We start from the raw sequence: 15,160 nt of genomic DNA on the forward strand, positions 1-15,160 counted from the left end.
AAAGAGATGTGCTAGATTAAATAAATAAACGAACATGAACAGAAGTCCCATTCAGTCAATTGTGTTCATGAACGTTCGTTCTTTTAAGCTTGTTTACGTTTGTCCGGGTGATTATTAACTTGATTTATGTTGCGGTTGGCTATGTATTATGTTTGGGGGTAAGAATTTTGTTTTTTATTTATATATGTTCATTTATGTACTCCCTCCATCCCATTTTATATGTCCATTTTTCCATTTTTGGTTGTCCCAATTTAAATGTCATTTCTATACATATAAACTCAATTTCCAATTGTACACCTTACTAGTACATATAGCCAAGGAAGAAAAATAGTTTTTAGCCATAATAACTTAAAGGACATTATTGTCATTTTACAGCTCATAAAATAAAATGATCAAGCATTTCTTAATTTGTGTGTTTTGGGTCCCATGACATTTAAAATGGGACGGAGGGAGTAATTATGTGTGTTAGTGTTCTTTTATATCTGCGTGTCAGTTTGCATTCATTTATGGAATTAACGAACCAAACACGATCTATCCGGTATGTGTTTGGAATCGTTTGTTGTTTTTCCAGTAAATTCTTAACAATCAAACATGATTTTATGTTACTTTGAGATTTTATAATAAACAAAGACGCATTAACTGACCTTGTTCCTTGATATATCAATGTGTTGGATTCCCAGTCTATCAGACATAAAAAGCGCCTTGTTTAGAAGCTGTGAGTTGGATGAATCGGTTGCAACAACATGAAATCCAAGGCAGTTCTCTTCATTCTTACAGAAACTGCAAATAATTTTTTTAAATACACAACCATCTTCTTTACTCCACATTCCTTGTTCTGGACTTGATTTCCATACTCTTGTATCAACTGATGTAATATCAGACACCATAATCAGTATACTTGTGGTATCCACTGCATTCTCCAAATTTGCATACCAAAGTGATGCCAAATGGATCTTAGATAATGGCATTGTTGAACAAGGAACAATATAATTATTTTCCTCAAGACCTAAAGCGTGTCCACAGAGTGAACAAGCTAACTTAAGATCACCAAAAGTGATGGATGGAGTTTTATGCTCTGGAGAATCTATGGATTCCATTTTGACTAATGACTCTAGCAAAGGTGATCGGTTTTGAGATATGTGTTGTTTGTTAGGAGTCACGAATGCAGAAGTAGAACTAGGAGAAGAAAAGGAATGCGGTAGTTGCTGATCTGGCAACGTTGTTTGAAATATGGTTGAATTAGACAGCACATCTTCAGAGACAGAACCAGTTTCTTTAATTGGTGTTTCCTTCGCAATTAACTTCTCGAGGACATTGTTTCTTGGGGTTTCCTCAACATCAATGGTTTCAACATTAATTGGTAAGGAGAATACCTTGATGTCTCCGAAAAACGACTTTAATCCTTCTAATGACTGCTCAAAATTGTCATGTAATCTGATGGATTTCCTTATCCATTTTGAAATGTAAGTTAAGTTTTTTTCTTGACGGAAGCGTTCATCTGCTTGCAAAGTTAAACATAATGAGGACCCAAGCGTCTAATTAAAAGAGTACACATAAAACTGAATATAACAATAAATTAAACAAGAGATAGACAAGTAATAACCGACAGAGAATATCTTTTATGTTAAATTGTTGCATTACAAGGTTTTTCAGTGTGTATGCTGGGAAGGATTTCTAGATTTTCATTGAAAGCTGAAAAGAATTGAATGTGTAATATATAACTATTATATGAAAAAAAAAGAGAGAAAAACTGAACTGTAGAATGAAAGTGGCAACTTGAGAAGGATCAATTTGGGTCTGTTTAATCTAAAGCAGCGCCTCTTTGGAAGCAACCTCTATATTGCTTGGGATAGAGGTACGGTTTGCCTACATCCCACCCTCCCCAGACCCTGCTAATAGCTTGCTATTGGGGGTATATTTAACTAGGTTTGTTTGTTTGATTGATTGATCAATCTAAAGCAGGACAAACCAGTCAAACCATCTATATATATGTATATATAATCAAGGAAAGCCATGAGAAAACTAAAAAGATACGAGAAAACTACTACTAATTAACCAATCAATTTTTTTTATTTCTTTTAGTTATAAGGTTAGAATTGTAAAATAGATAGAAATTATGTTTATATGAAGCTCATGAAGTTAAAGATAAGTAACTTGTACGCTACATATATGTACCTTTTCTGAGATACATATATGTAACTTAGTGAGATACATATATTTAATTTTTTCTCTCTTTTTGACATTTCTAACCTTATAACTAAAAGAAATGAAAAAGTCATTCACTAATAATTGACAGGAATCTCCAACTAATATAAGACAAATAACAGATTATCTGACAATTGGTTGGATATGATACATATATAAGAAACCATTATATATATACCTAGGTAGATTATGGCTCCATAGTCAAACCTGTGTCGAATGCAACGACCTACATGAAAAAGATGTTCACTTTGACATATGAGCAGATCTATCACAACATTACTGGCAAAACTCATTGTTAAACAAGAATAAGACGACAATTTGACAAGATCAATCCAACTAACATAGTAATCCGTGTTATCTTCAAGAAGAATGATACCTGCTGCCTGATTAAGTGCTCTAAAAGCTTGCTGACGGTACCATTCTCTGCCACTAAGAAGGCCTTTAGACCACTCATATGTATCATTGTAATGCATCTTTTCTGCTATTTGAATATCAAACCTGATGAAAAGTTATAGCTATCAGCAGGTTGTGATCAAACATGATAAACTTCAAGTATAACATAAATCAAAATGCATATGAAGCTTACAAATTTAAAAAAGGAATCCCCACAACTATCTAAGAATTCAAAAGTGGTAGTCAAGGATCATCTTGAGAAGAAACAATAATATAAATAGGTTCAATTTTTTCATACAACAACATAGGATACAACCGCTCGAGCAAAATCATCAGAGAAGTTCATTCCTTCTGACACCTGCACAGCCAGATAGCAACTTTAGTCACTTATTTACACTAAAGAGATTCAGATTATTGTAAGCACTTCAGAACACTTTGAGCATCAATTAAACATTTAAACCATCCATTGGACCCTCTTCCCTTTTAGCTATATGTGTTTATTGGTAAAAACAACAAAATTTGAAGTATAACATGAGTAAAAAAAATTGAAGCTAAAAATGGGTAAAAAAAAGAAAAATGAAGTTAAAGATGGGTGTGTATGAAATTTTAAAAGTTTTAGAAAAATAAGAATAAAATGATCATTTATTAAATTGTTTTAAGTGAATTGGTATATTTGATATTTTAAGTACTTTGTAAGGCATATACGATATTTTTCGTTTTGCATAATATGTTCCAAGTGTGCATGGACATATATGAAACAAAATGCAGCCTAATCTATGATCAAGATAAGATGGAAACAATAAGATCAAGATGACACATCAGCATACCTTTCCTTGACAAACAGCAAGAAATATAGCTCCCTTTAAGTTCTCATTGTTGTTTGTTGCATTACCACCATTTGCATCCCACTGTTCACCCCTTCTCACCCCATTCACGGGTTTACTGCCATGACGAATTGTATAATAATAATCTTTCAATACATGCTCAAACTCTTCCTGAGTACCTCCTCTTGGCTCTAAAAAATATAACAAAAAGGCAACTCATTATTAAATTTAAACTGAAAATTTAAGCCCTAATTTACCATATATTATTTTGCAATGTCGGTGTGTGACTGAGTTTTACTATTCACTTGAGACAACTTTTAAACCCTCATGAAGTTACATTTCGTTCAAAACCGATATGAGCTTAATAATGCACAAGTTTTTGTCTTTTCGAATGACAAACGTACAAGCATCAATATTTTTTTAAAAACTATTTTCTTTATTCTAATTTTTTTTTAAATTCTTAAAATTTATTTGTGAACTATACGCTCTTCTCACGCGTGGTGAGTTTACATAAAGGTTTTGGTTTTATTTTATAAACTTTCTAAGAAGTTGCTTTTTTCCATGGTTTAACGTGCTAGCCTGCGGTTTAACGCGGCACAGCACATTATGTAGAGGACTTCAGCAACAAAAGAGTGCTGTGTTTTCCTTTTGGTGTGTATATCATGTACTAACTTCGAAACATTAATAACAAAGGATTGAACTACACCAACAAAAATGGTTTTCTGTGCGTCTAAGCGAGACCATTGTCCCGTTTGAGACCATCGACTGCGTAATTTGTCCATAAGCTTATAGCTTGGGAAAAATACTAGGCATCCGCCGGGAACGACTTTGCATATTTCTTCCAGAGATGTACCAACCGCATCCTGTACATAAAACAACAACGACATCATACTTAACATTAAAAGAAACGTTCGCATCTATGTTTTAAAAACTTACCTGGAAACCATAAGCTTCTGATGTTTTGTAGCTTTATAAAATTACGATATCAGAGGAAGGAAGAAAGTTTCGTCTATTATTTTATGAATAATTGATACATCAACTTATGAAATATATATATATATATATATATATATCTCACAAATAAGATAAGCAAGCATAAGTCAAACTCTATCTCTAAACAAATAAGATAAGCATAAGTCGGTATGGCAACAGGAGATATGCATATTTTAATTTGAATTACTAATTTGAATTTGACTCCAATACTCCCCCTCAAGCTGGAGTGTGAAGATTACGAGCACCTAGCTTGTCAAGTAAAACTCGTAACTGTTGTGCTCCCAATGGTTTTGTGAAAAGATCAGCAACTTGTTGCTTTGTTCCAATATGAACGGGCAAAATGTCCTTGGACTCCACTCTTTCTCTGACGAAACAACAATCCATCTCAACATGTTTCATACGTTCATGAAAAACTGGGTTGTTGGCAATATGTTTTGCAGCAAGATTGTCACAATATAATGGAGTGGCACTTGTACAATAAACTTGAAAATCTTTCAACAACCACCTAACCCATAACACTTCACTCACCGTGCTAGCCATAGCACGATACTCTGCTTCAGCAGAAGAACGTGAGACAACTGATTGTTTCTTAGTTTTCCATGAAATCGGGGAACCTCCTAATACGTGACCTGTGTGTGATAGTGCACCCTAACCAGTCTGCATCACAATATGCAACAAGACTCAAATCTCCCTCTTTTGGCAGGAAAATACCTTGCCCTGGAGTGGACTTTAAATACCGAAGTATTCGAATAGCAGCATCCATATGTTCCTGTCGTGGGTCTGAGACAAACTGGCTCAGAATATTTACTGAGTATGCAATATCCAGTCTAGTCGCCTGTAAGTACAATAATCTCCCTATCAACCGACGAAACTGGGAGGCGTCAGTTTTCTCGCTCTCAAGACACCGATCAATTTTCAAATTTTGTTCCATAGGAAATGGACTGGGACGACAACCAAGCTGGCCACAATCTTCTAAAATGTCTAACGTGTACTTACGTTAACTTAGAACCATACCATTAGCCGCCCTGGCCACTTCAATTCCTAAAAAATACTTCAAGGAACCTAAGTCTTTGACGCTGAATTTGGTATCTAAAAAGACTTTGGTCTGTTTGATATTTTCTTCACAATTTCCGGTAATAATCACATCGTCAACATAAATTAATATGGCAACAAATGAAGACCCTGAAACGTTTGTGAATAACGAGTGATCGGCCTTCGATTGATGATAACCTGCTTCAATTAAAGCAGTAGTAAACTTATGATACCAATTTCTTGAAGCCTGTTTCAAACCATAAAGTGATTTTCTGAGTCGACAAACTCTAGTTTCTTTCTTCTTGGAAAAACCTTGAGGAATTTTCATATACACTTCTTCCTCTAAGTCTCCATGCAGAAATAAATTATTCACATCGAGTTGATGGATTATCCAGTCACGTTTAACCGCAACGGCGAGAAGAACTCTTACCGTTACAAGTTTGGCAACAGGAGCAAACGTCTCATGGAAGTCAATCCCTTCCATTTGAGTAAAACCCTTAGCCACCAAACGTGCCTTATATCTCTCGATTTCACCATTAGGCTTGTATTTAATTTTGTATACCCACTTAGAATCAATGGCGCGTTTGCCTTCCGGTAAATTTTCTAAAGTCCACGTTTCATTTTTTTCAAGAGCTTCGATTTCTCTTATCATGGCGTTAACCCAGTTTTCGTCCTGCATGGCTCGATGAAAAAATTTCGGCTCATCCTGGCCGCTAAAAAGGCTTTGTGAGAGTTAGAGAATTTATCATAGGATAAATAGTTAGAAAGAGGATATACCGTGGAAGAAGATCGATTGTCTGTGGTGCGTGAATGGTCAATGGACAGTGGCAATTTTATGTCAAAACCTTCAAACCACTTTGGATGAGAGATGTTTCTTTGTCTATATTGGGTTGTGAAGATTCATTATTTATTCTGGACCCACCATTTGTTTGTGGGCTCTCTACACTAGGACTCACCTGATGATTACTTGAATTCTCAATGCTGGGATCCAACTCATTATTTGTTTGTGTGCTTTCATAGTTTGGATCGGACCCACCATCATTTCCCTGGGTGACATCATTTATCAAAGATTACCAAATTTCTTCATCAATGTGAGGAGGCTCGGACATCTCTTTGTCATCAGTTTTCGACTTGATTTCTTTAAAAGGAAATTGTTCCTCCACAAAACGAACATCGCGTGTCGTGACAATTTTACCATGTTCAACATCATAGACTTTGTATCCTTTTGTGCCTTGAGGATATCCTAAAAAAACCCCAGGCCTCCCCCTGATTTGGAACTTATCCCCTCCGGTTTCTGTGCTTCGGTAGTATACCTTACAACCTAAAACTTTCATGCTCTTGTAATCGGCTTCCCTTTCAAAAACCAATTCATACGGGGTTTTATTTTTTATGGCATTTGAGGGTAACCGATTTATAATGTATGTCGCAGCTTGTATACATTCACCCCCAAAATCTTCTTGGCAAGCTTGCTTGAAACATAAGTGAACGAGCCATCTCAAGGAGATGACGATGCTTACGTTCCACTACCCCGTTTTGCTGGGGTGTGTATGGACACGTTGTCTCTAATAAGATCCCTTCCTGTGAATAAAAGTTCATCATTTGGTTGGAAATAAATTCCCCACCATTATCACATCGAATCTTCTTAATCTGCATCCCAAACTGTGTTTCTACTATCCTTTGAAAGTTCATCAGACATTCGCTTGCATCGCTTTTGTGTTTAATGAGATAGGTCCATATCGCCCTACTAAAATCGTCAACGATGGTTAAAAAGAAACAAGCATATGAGGTAGATGGCTTTCGATATTTTCCCCAAACATTACAATGTATCAAGTCGAAACAAGCATTGCTTTTTATATAGCTTTTTGGAAACGGTAAGCAAGTAAACTTAGCTTTATTACAGGCATCACATTTATTGTGCTTAAAATCAAAACAAATATTCTTAAAAAAACCAATTCGACATAATTTATCGTATGAGGCATGACCCAATCTTTTGTGCCAAACTTCCGCATCCGTCTTAGATAACATTGCTTTCTTTTCTCTGATCACCATGCCCATCCGATAAAGACCATTCACACGTTTACCCACTCCAATCATCTTCTTCGAATGTAAGGCCTGCATGCAACAAAAATCAGGAAAGAAACTCACAACACATTGAAGCTCAGTGGCAAGTCTGCCTACAGAAAGTAGGTTGCAATTAAAATCAGGAATACATAGAACCCTTGTTATTTTTGTTTGATTTGTTAACGTGCTTTCACCAATGGCCTTAACAATTATGTTATCACCGTTTGGTATCATGACGGGTGTTTCGTTTGTACATTCAATGTACTTTTCAAGTAAATTGAGTGTGTGGACTATATGATCCGTTGACCCAGAGTCTATAATCCACTCATCATCTTGGTTAAACTTACCTGCCATTGACATATTAGCCTTAGGTATATGGTCACCTTGTGAGATTTCTTTAGTTCCTGTAAAGTGCTTGAATAGAGCTTGGTATTGCTCTTCACTTAACCTCCCTATCGTCGCCTTTTCATTTGTTTCGACACAACCAACCTTTGGTTTAGATTTTCCCCTTTTTCCTTTGCCCAACCACCAATCAGGGTACCCGATTCTCTCAAAACAAGCATCTCGATTGTGACCAGATTTTCCACAGTGGCTACACTGTTCGGTTTCACCAGCCCGCTTTGTATCCTTCATTCCACCTTTAAACTTTTGTTGGCCATAATTGTTGTCTCGCTTGTTTTGTGGTCTGACTTGAAAGGCAACCGAATCAATTTGTGACCTCATTGAAGAAGCAATACTTCTCTGTTGCTCATCCTCGGAAGCTAAACGAAAGGCTTCCCCCAAAGTGGGGATCGGTTTCATTGATAGGAGATGAGTCCTAATTGCTGTGAACTCCATGTCTAGTCCCATGAGGAACTCGTACATTCGTTCCTTCTCTCCAAATTCCTTCATCTTTTTACCGACATCGCACGAACATTTACCACAGGTGCAGCGTGGCGGTGGCAACACGGTTTGGATTTCATCCCATAAGGAACGCAATTTTGTATAATACGTGGACACTGAAGCTCCCTCTTGACGCGTCATGGTAAGGGACTGTTTCAACTCGTAAGCGCGTGGTGCACTTTCTTTACCAAACCGTTCTCTTAGATCGGACCATATCTCAAGGGAAGTGTTGGCGTATTTTACACTCCCTCGTATATCTTTCTCCATGGCGGTGGTCAACCAACCCTTGATCATTGCGTCGCAGCGCAGCCAGGCCATGTACGTGTCGCTCGTTTGATCCGGTCTCGGGATAGAACCATCCACGAAGCCCATCCTGTTTTTGGCGAACAAGAAGTTTGTCATCTCTTGACACCAGTCGCTATAGTTAGTATCACTAAGAGGATCATTAACCTGCATTTGTCTTGGATAATCAGATGCATGAATGTAATATGGAGAACTGCTGTCGATGGATTTGTGGTCGTTTTTGTTACTGCCACCTGATGCATCTTCTCCAGCCATTGTTTCTTCAACTTAAGCTAGGGTTTATTGGATCTTTTAAAAAAAACCCTGCTCTGATACCATATAAAATTACGATATCAGAGGAAGAAAGAAGGTTTCGTCTATTATTTTATGAATAATTGATACATCAACTTATGAGATATATATATATATACATCTCACAAATAAGATAAGCAAGCATAAGTCAAACTCTATCTCTAAACAAATAAGATAAGCATAAGTCGGTATGGCAACAGGAGATATGCATATTTTAATTTGAATTACTAATTTGAATTTGACTCCAATAGCATTCAATGGGTAATTATCTGGCCCCATGTGGATCACACCAGCCCATAGCTTTTGTATTAGAAAAAAGGAACATAAGAAAAATAATAGCATCAAAATTATAAGTTATTAAGGGGGGAAAAAACTTTGTTAGTACCTGTGTGTCCACATTAATTACATGTGGAGCCTCAAGAGAAGTACCAAACCGAACACCAAGCTCTGAATGGAATGACCTCATTGGTGACAAAGTCCTAAATCAGACTAGTAACTGATTATAAAAATACAATTAATGTTTGTGATAAATATGCACAAACCAGCAGACAGCAAATTGCACTTATAACATGTGAAAACTGTTAAGGCTGAAAATTTAAGCAGGGTGACTGTATTAAAGGTTTTACAATCTGACTAACAAAAAAAACATAATTTCAATAATGTGTATATAAATTTGCATAACACAATACTAAAACAAGAAAATAATATAGTAAAACAAACTTTTCATCCTTAAAGTATATAGAAAATTTCAAACATCGTTTTTAAATTAATAATAGAGTAAAACAAAGTTTTTAAAAACTTGAGGTACGATTCTTGTTATTTCCTTAGTTTAAGGACAAACCTGAAACTTTTGGTATACCTAAAGGACAAAAGGTGTAAGCATGCACCTACCCAGATGTTAAAATCACTGAAAGAGCATCATCAGCCATGTCCTGGAACACGAGAGCTGGATTCAAGCACCACAAACTGAAAGTACAGGGCCCGTCATCCGCAGCAAGTCCTGCTAGAAAATATATAAAACTGAGATTTGTATGGCATCACAAATTCTATGTTGAATATTTCTATCAACAACTTACCAGCGTCAACTGGTCTCACATTGCAATACAAGCCGATAATCGCACATGTGTTCCCCATCTTTAGAGAAAAATAAGTTTAGCGAAAAGAAGAGATCTGTACAATGTAAGCAAACAAAGATGCAATGAGATTACAAGTTTATTTTGATTTCAAGAAAGCTTGAAAGCATAGCATGGAAGTTAACTACCTTCTAATACCGTGCAGGCTAAGACACTTAAGTGCTCAACATTTGGGTCTGCTTCTGCAGCTTTTTCGAATGCCTGAATTAATTTTAAAAAACAGTTTTTATGTTAATAACTTAATACCAGCATATGAACAAATTGAATTTAATTTTATTCTTTCTTTTTGAAAAATGTTGAGCTGATGTCAACATTACTTACATATAAGATGATATTTGAAAACTAGGTCTAACGTCAACTCAACAGGATTACCTTTGTGGCGCTATAATTATAATAATATAGAAAGCGCTGCCTTGAAATGGTTGCTTCTTCAAGTTCTTCTAGAGCTTTATCACCACTCCAACTAAAATAGACGTCACATAATATCACTTAATGTTGAAGGCGTACTTTACATACACAAAATGTATAATACCTATATAATGAAGTTTGGTGACCAGGATCGATAAACACAAAACAATAGTTTTAGATCATAAGCTCGATCTTGTAACTTTCATTAGCTCGAAAATTACAATCCTTAAACTCTCTTAATGATATAACCCACAAGCTCGGGTATATATACTAGTTTAAACATGAAAACCTAATTAGACTAGAATACAAACTCCTTATCATACTCAAATACTAATTAGTAAAAACATATTTAAACAATAATTGATAAATAAATTTCTTGTTGTCCAAGTCATTTGCTCGACTTGTTCACCAAGTAATTTATTCCATGTAAACCAAGTCACGTGCTCAACTTGATAAACAAGATACCAACTCATCATAGGCTCGATGAGTCAGCACAACGGAAATTACGTCCAACATATAATACCATAACAATGACTTTTGATTCAACAAGCTAACTGAATTGTACATATTAAAAGCACAACACATAAGTGTCGGTCTCTGGAGATTAGAGGAGTAAATGCTTAGGTTGGGTCGGTTGAGTCCATTGTATATGCATTATCGATTTGTAACAAACATGAACAAGATGGTTAGCGAGCCTAAACGAGCCCTATTATGTGTTTGTATTTTTAATATGTACAATCCAGAGCCCAAGCCAGAGCTTGTCCAATAAATGAGCCCAAGCCAGATCTTAACTTATCAAGCTCAAGACGTTTTGCGAGCCTAAACGAGCCCTATTATTTATATGTTTTTACAATAATAATTATTATATTATAACTATGATAAATATAACAAAACATTATATATTATGTTATATATAAACCTTTAATTTGAACATATGTAGATATAAATACCTAAAAATGTAAATAAGTTAATCAACAAATAATAAGCGATCTGAGCTCGAGCTTGAAAAAACTGTTAACAAGCCGAACTCAAGCTACAAAAACAAAACTCGAAACGTCGAGCTTAGGTGAGCTCAGGCTTGGCTCAGCTCGCTTACACCCCTATTATACACAAATCAATAATCTCAGACTAGATGATAAATGAGTGGTTCAACAATGCATCAAATAACTGACCTTGAGGCTTTAAGTTGAGAACTATGCTTCCCCAATGAAGTTTTCCTCCGACTGATCCAACTCAGAATACCCTGCCAAAATAAACAGCTAAAACTAATTACGTATACTGACAAATCTGTGCAGTTATACAATAGTTCCTAAATAGAAAGCAGTACCTCTATCATTTCACATAATGGCTGATAAATCACCCGATCAATTTTGCGAAGACTTTTCAGTTCCTTCAGTATTTCTTTCATACGTACAAGAGCATTAAAAAACAAATAAAAGCAAAAAATGGAGCTAGACATAGATAACACTTACGAAACAGAACACCTTCTTCAACATCTATACTAGCAACCTCGCGAGACATATCCTCTATATTACTGAAAAGAGATCGAAATGAGCATAAAAATCATAAATTCTAAAGATTTAAGAAAATTGCACAAATGGTTCTTGTGGTTTGACCATATTGCAAGTTTGGTACCCAGATTTTAAAATTGCAAGTTCGAACATAAACAAATGAAACTAAGTCTGCAATTTTCGAGTATGGGGACCAAACTTGCAATATGGTCAAACATCAGGGATCATTTTTGCAATATTCTCTAAAATTTATCTTCTTGTTTAACAGTTTAAGATTTCAGAAATTATATTACTCACTGTGCTTCATCAAGAATGACAATATTTCCTGTAAGTTTTATATGCATTCTTTTTCGGATTTGTGGATCGATAATATAGCTGTATGGGCAAAAAATTATATCTGCCACTTCTGCCAAGTGTCGTGCTGCATAATATGCGCAACCTAAAAAGTCAAGAAAAAAAGTTATTAACAAAGAAATAACCTTGTGTCAAAAATGAAGTTTTACGAATAAAAACCCAAACCTTCTACCAGTTCTCCAACTTTAACAAGATCGCCAACGTCATGAACTTCGTAGCAGCCTCCTTTCCAGAGAGATGGGTAAGCTAAAATCCTTTCTGTGTTCCTGTTAAAGCTCACAGATGATTATTAGTTCTCATAGAATTAGGAATCAATCTAAAAGTATATAAAAAAGAAATAACTCACGGAGCTTCTCTGCAACCAACTTTCCTTTCTTTCATTTCCTTGAGAAGTCCCTTACTACAATATTGAACAATACATATAAGAAGAAGAAGTATAACTGCATGTTTTACAGATAAATAAGTACCATTTCTCATCAATGTTATCTTGACCGCGAACTTTAGGGTTTGTACAGTAGTGTTTTTTAGATGCCTGAAAGATGACCATAAAAGATGAAAAGGTGCAATTTTTTTCAAACATTAATTATTTTGACCACAGACAATCAAAAGAACCAAATTTATGCTTTTTTTAACATAGAATCACTGTATAGTACATATATCCACTTCAATCAGACATTAAATTTAGCACATTTGGTTTTTCATCACTATCTGAATGAGCGCCAAATGTCTGAATGAAAAGAGTGAGAGGTGAATATCATTATAAAGAACATTAGAATACATGTAGTCATGTACTATTAATAAAATAACTATGATATTATTATATATGTTAATATTCCAGAAGGTTAAAAGGGGAAAGGATTAGAAAGATGAGCCATTCTACACACATACATATTAGCTCACTTATCACACAGCTTAACGGTTTAGCATTAATCATCCAGATGGGAAAGGATTAGAAAGATGAGGTATTCTACACACTAAAAATAACTTTACAAGCTTCTCTAGAAGATGAAAACCATGCGAGGTACAGTGAAATATAGTTCTATGATTGGATGTTGATCAAAATAAAACACCAGAACAGTTTCTTTTCTATAGTTTTTTTTTTGTTGCAGGTGAAAACCTATCAACATTAAAATGCCAAAACATATATGTACAAGAAATATTGTCCAAGGAGATAATAAACCATAGACCAAAAGAATATTGTAGGACAAAGGGTAAAATCCAGATGACGTACCAGAACTGCCATAGGCACACGGTAGCTTGTTTTGCGAAATTCACCAATCACTTGAGTAATCTGTGCGTGTGTCCTCCTGAATAGCCAATACAATACACAAATACAGTTTTATAAAAATAATAAATTAAAAAAATAGACAAATACAAACTGAAAATATATAACAAAAAAGGCTCTGTTATTTACATTTACCTCCTAAACAATGAGTGCTTAGGTTCATTAATCCCAAACCCAGTGACCACCCCAATCCACTTACAACTCATATTATAAAAAGACGATTTAGCTTCGTTATGTCTATCAGGGAAACGTGATTTTTTTTACAACAAATTATCAGAACACATATTCACATTCACACGACTATTGTTGTCATGTTATGAATAAATATATCATCAAAAAAAAAAAATGTTCATGTGTAGAAGTATCAGCATTCCCAATAAAAAAGCCTAAATTCAACAATGATCTCCATGTAATAGAGAGAGAACACATACACTAGAATCTCAAGTGCTTGATTGGACAGAACTTACGTGGCATAGTAGATGGTAATCTTTCTTCTCTTATTCACAATGTTTGTCTCAGAAGGAGTAGGCATCAGGTTAGCTGTGATTTATACAGAAAAAAAAACTATTAATTAATAGTGATAAGAGCAACTGTGGAATATCTTTGAGAAAAGCCGACATATAAAGTGAAACGAATCAGGTGTATGAGCACAAATGTTTTCTGCAAGTTGTCAATTCTAGCAGTCATATTTGTTCAGAAAAGCTCATATCTGAGTGAAGTGAGCAACAGAAAGGCTTCATTTATATAACTTGAATTTTTAAAATGATATAAATCCTCAAAAAGCTGCTAGATTTCTCTTATTCCTACTATCAACAACAATCGGCTTTGTAAAAATTGCGACTAGTCGCGATTAATAGGTGATTAATCACTAATCGGTATGCTATCGACTCGTTTTTACCTAACCAGGCCTAAAAATCTATAGTGAGTCAAAGCTGGTCAAAATCAGCCCAAATCATTCAAAAGCGGTCAGTTTTGGTCAAACTTCGGTCAAAGTCTGTCAAAATTGGTCAAATTTCGGTCAGAAGGATTTGATCCATCCGAACAAAAATTTTAGAAACAGTTAAAGAACTATAAATAAAAATCCAGAACGAGTTTTTTTTTTTTTTTTTTAATTAAAACGTCTTCTACATATATATGTTAAAACAACAAAATGAATTACAAAAAATGAAATTTGTACATGTAAAACAAATTATATAACTTAAAAACATTGCATATAAAATTCCAATCCCTACTAAACACCAGTGGGTACCCCACCTGTCTTCTTATAGAAACTCATTATTATTACTAATTCTTATTAACCAAACCACATATACAGTGATTACAAACAACAATGTGATTTATACTTACCACCGTATCCAATGGGATCGATGAGACCGTCCTCCTGGTGAGGATTGGAGTGAGAGTTTGAGGTGCAGTAATTCTTGTGCCAAGCGAGAAGCGAACAGACAATGTCTTGCCCGTGCCTGTAGGCGTGAAAATGACGGT

At 35.1% G+C, this 15,160-nt stretch overlaps 1 long non-coding RNA gene across 1 annotated transcript; it reads right to left on the reverse strand.

The window, feature by feature from the left end:
• Positions 1 to 1,379: 1,379 nt before the first annotated feature.
• Positions 1,380 to 3,021, reverse strand: LOC143544729 (uncharacterized). Its single transcript, XR_013137301.1, has 3 exons — positions 2,582 to 3,021; positions 2,384 to 2,431; positions 1,380 to 1,498 (listed from the first exon to the last, which is right to left on the reverse strand). It is a non-coding gene; the product is annotated as an uncharacterized LOC143544729 (long non-coding RNA).
• Between the last annotated feature and the right edge of the window lie 12,139 nt (positions 3,022 to 15,160).

The sequence above is a fragment of the Bidens hawaiensis genome, unplaced genomic scaffold (assembly GCF_021521415.1).
Source record: "Bidens hawaiensis isolate Kalapana, Puna unplaced genomic scaffold, B.hawaiensis_p1.1 tig00013743_1, whole genome shotgun sequence".
NCBI classification, from domain to species: Eukaryota; Viridiplantae; Streptophyta; class Magnoliopsida; order Asterales; family Asteraceae; genus Bidens; species Bidens hawaiensis.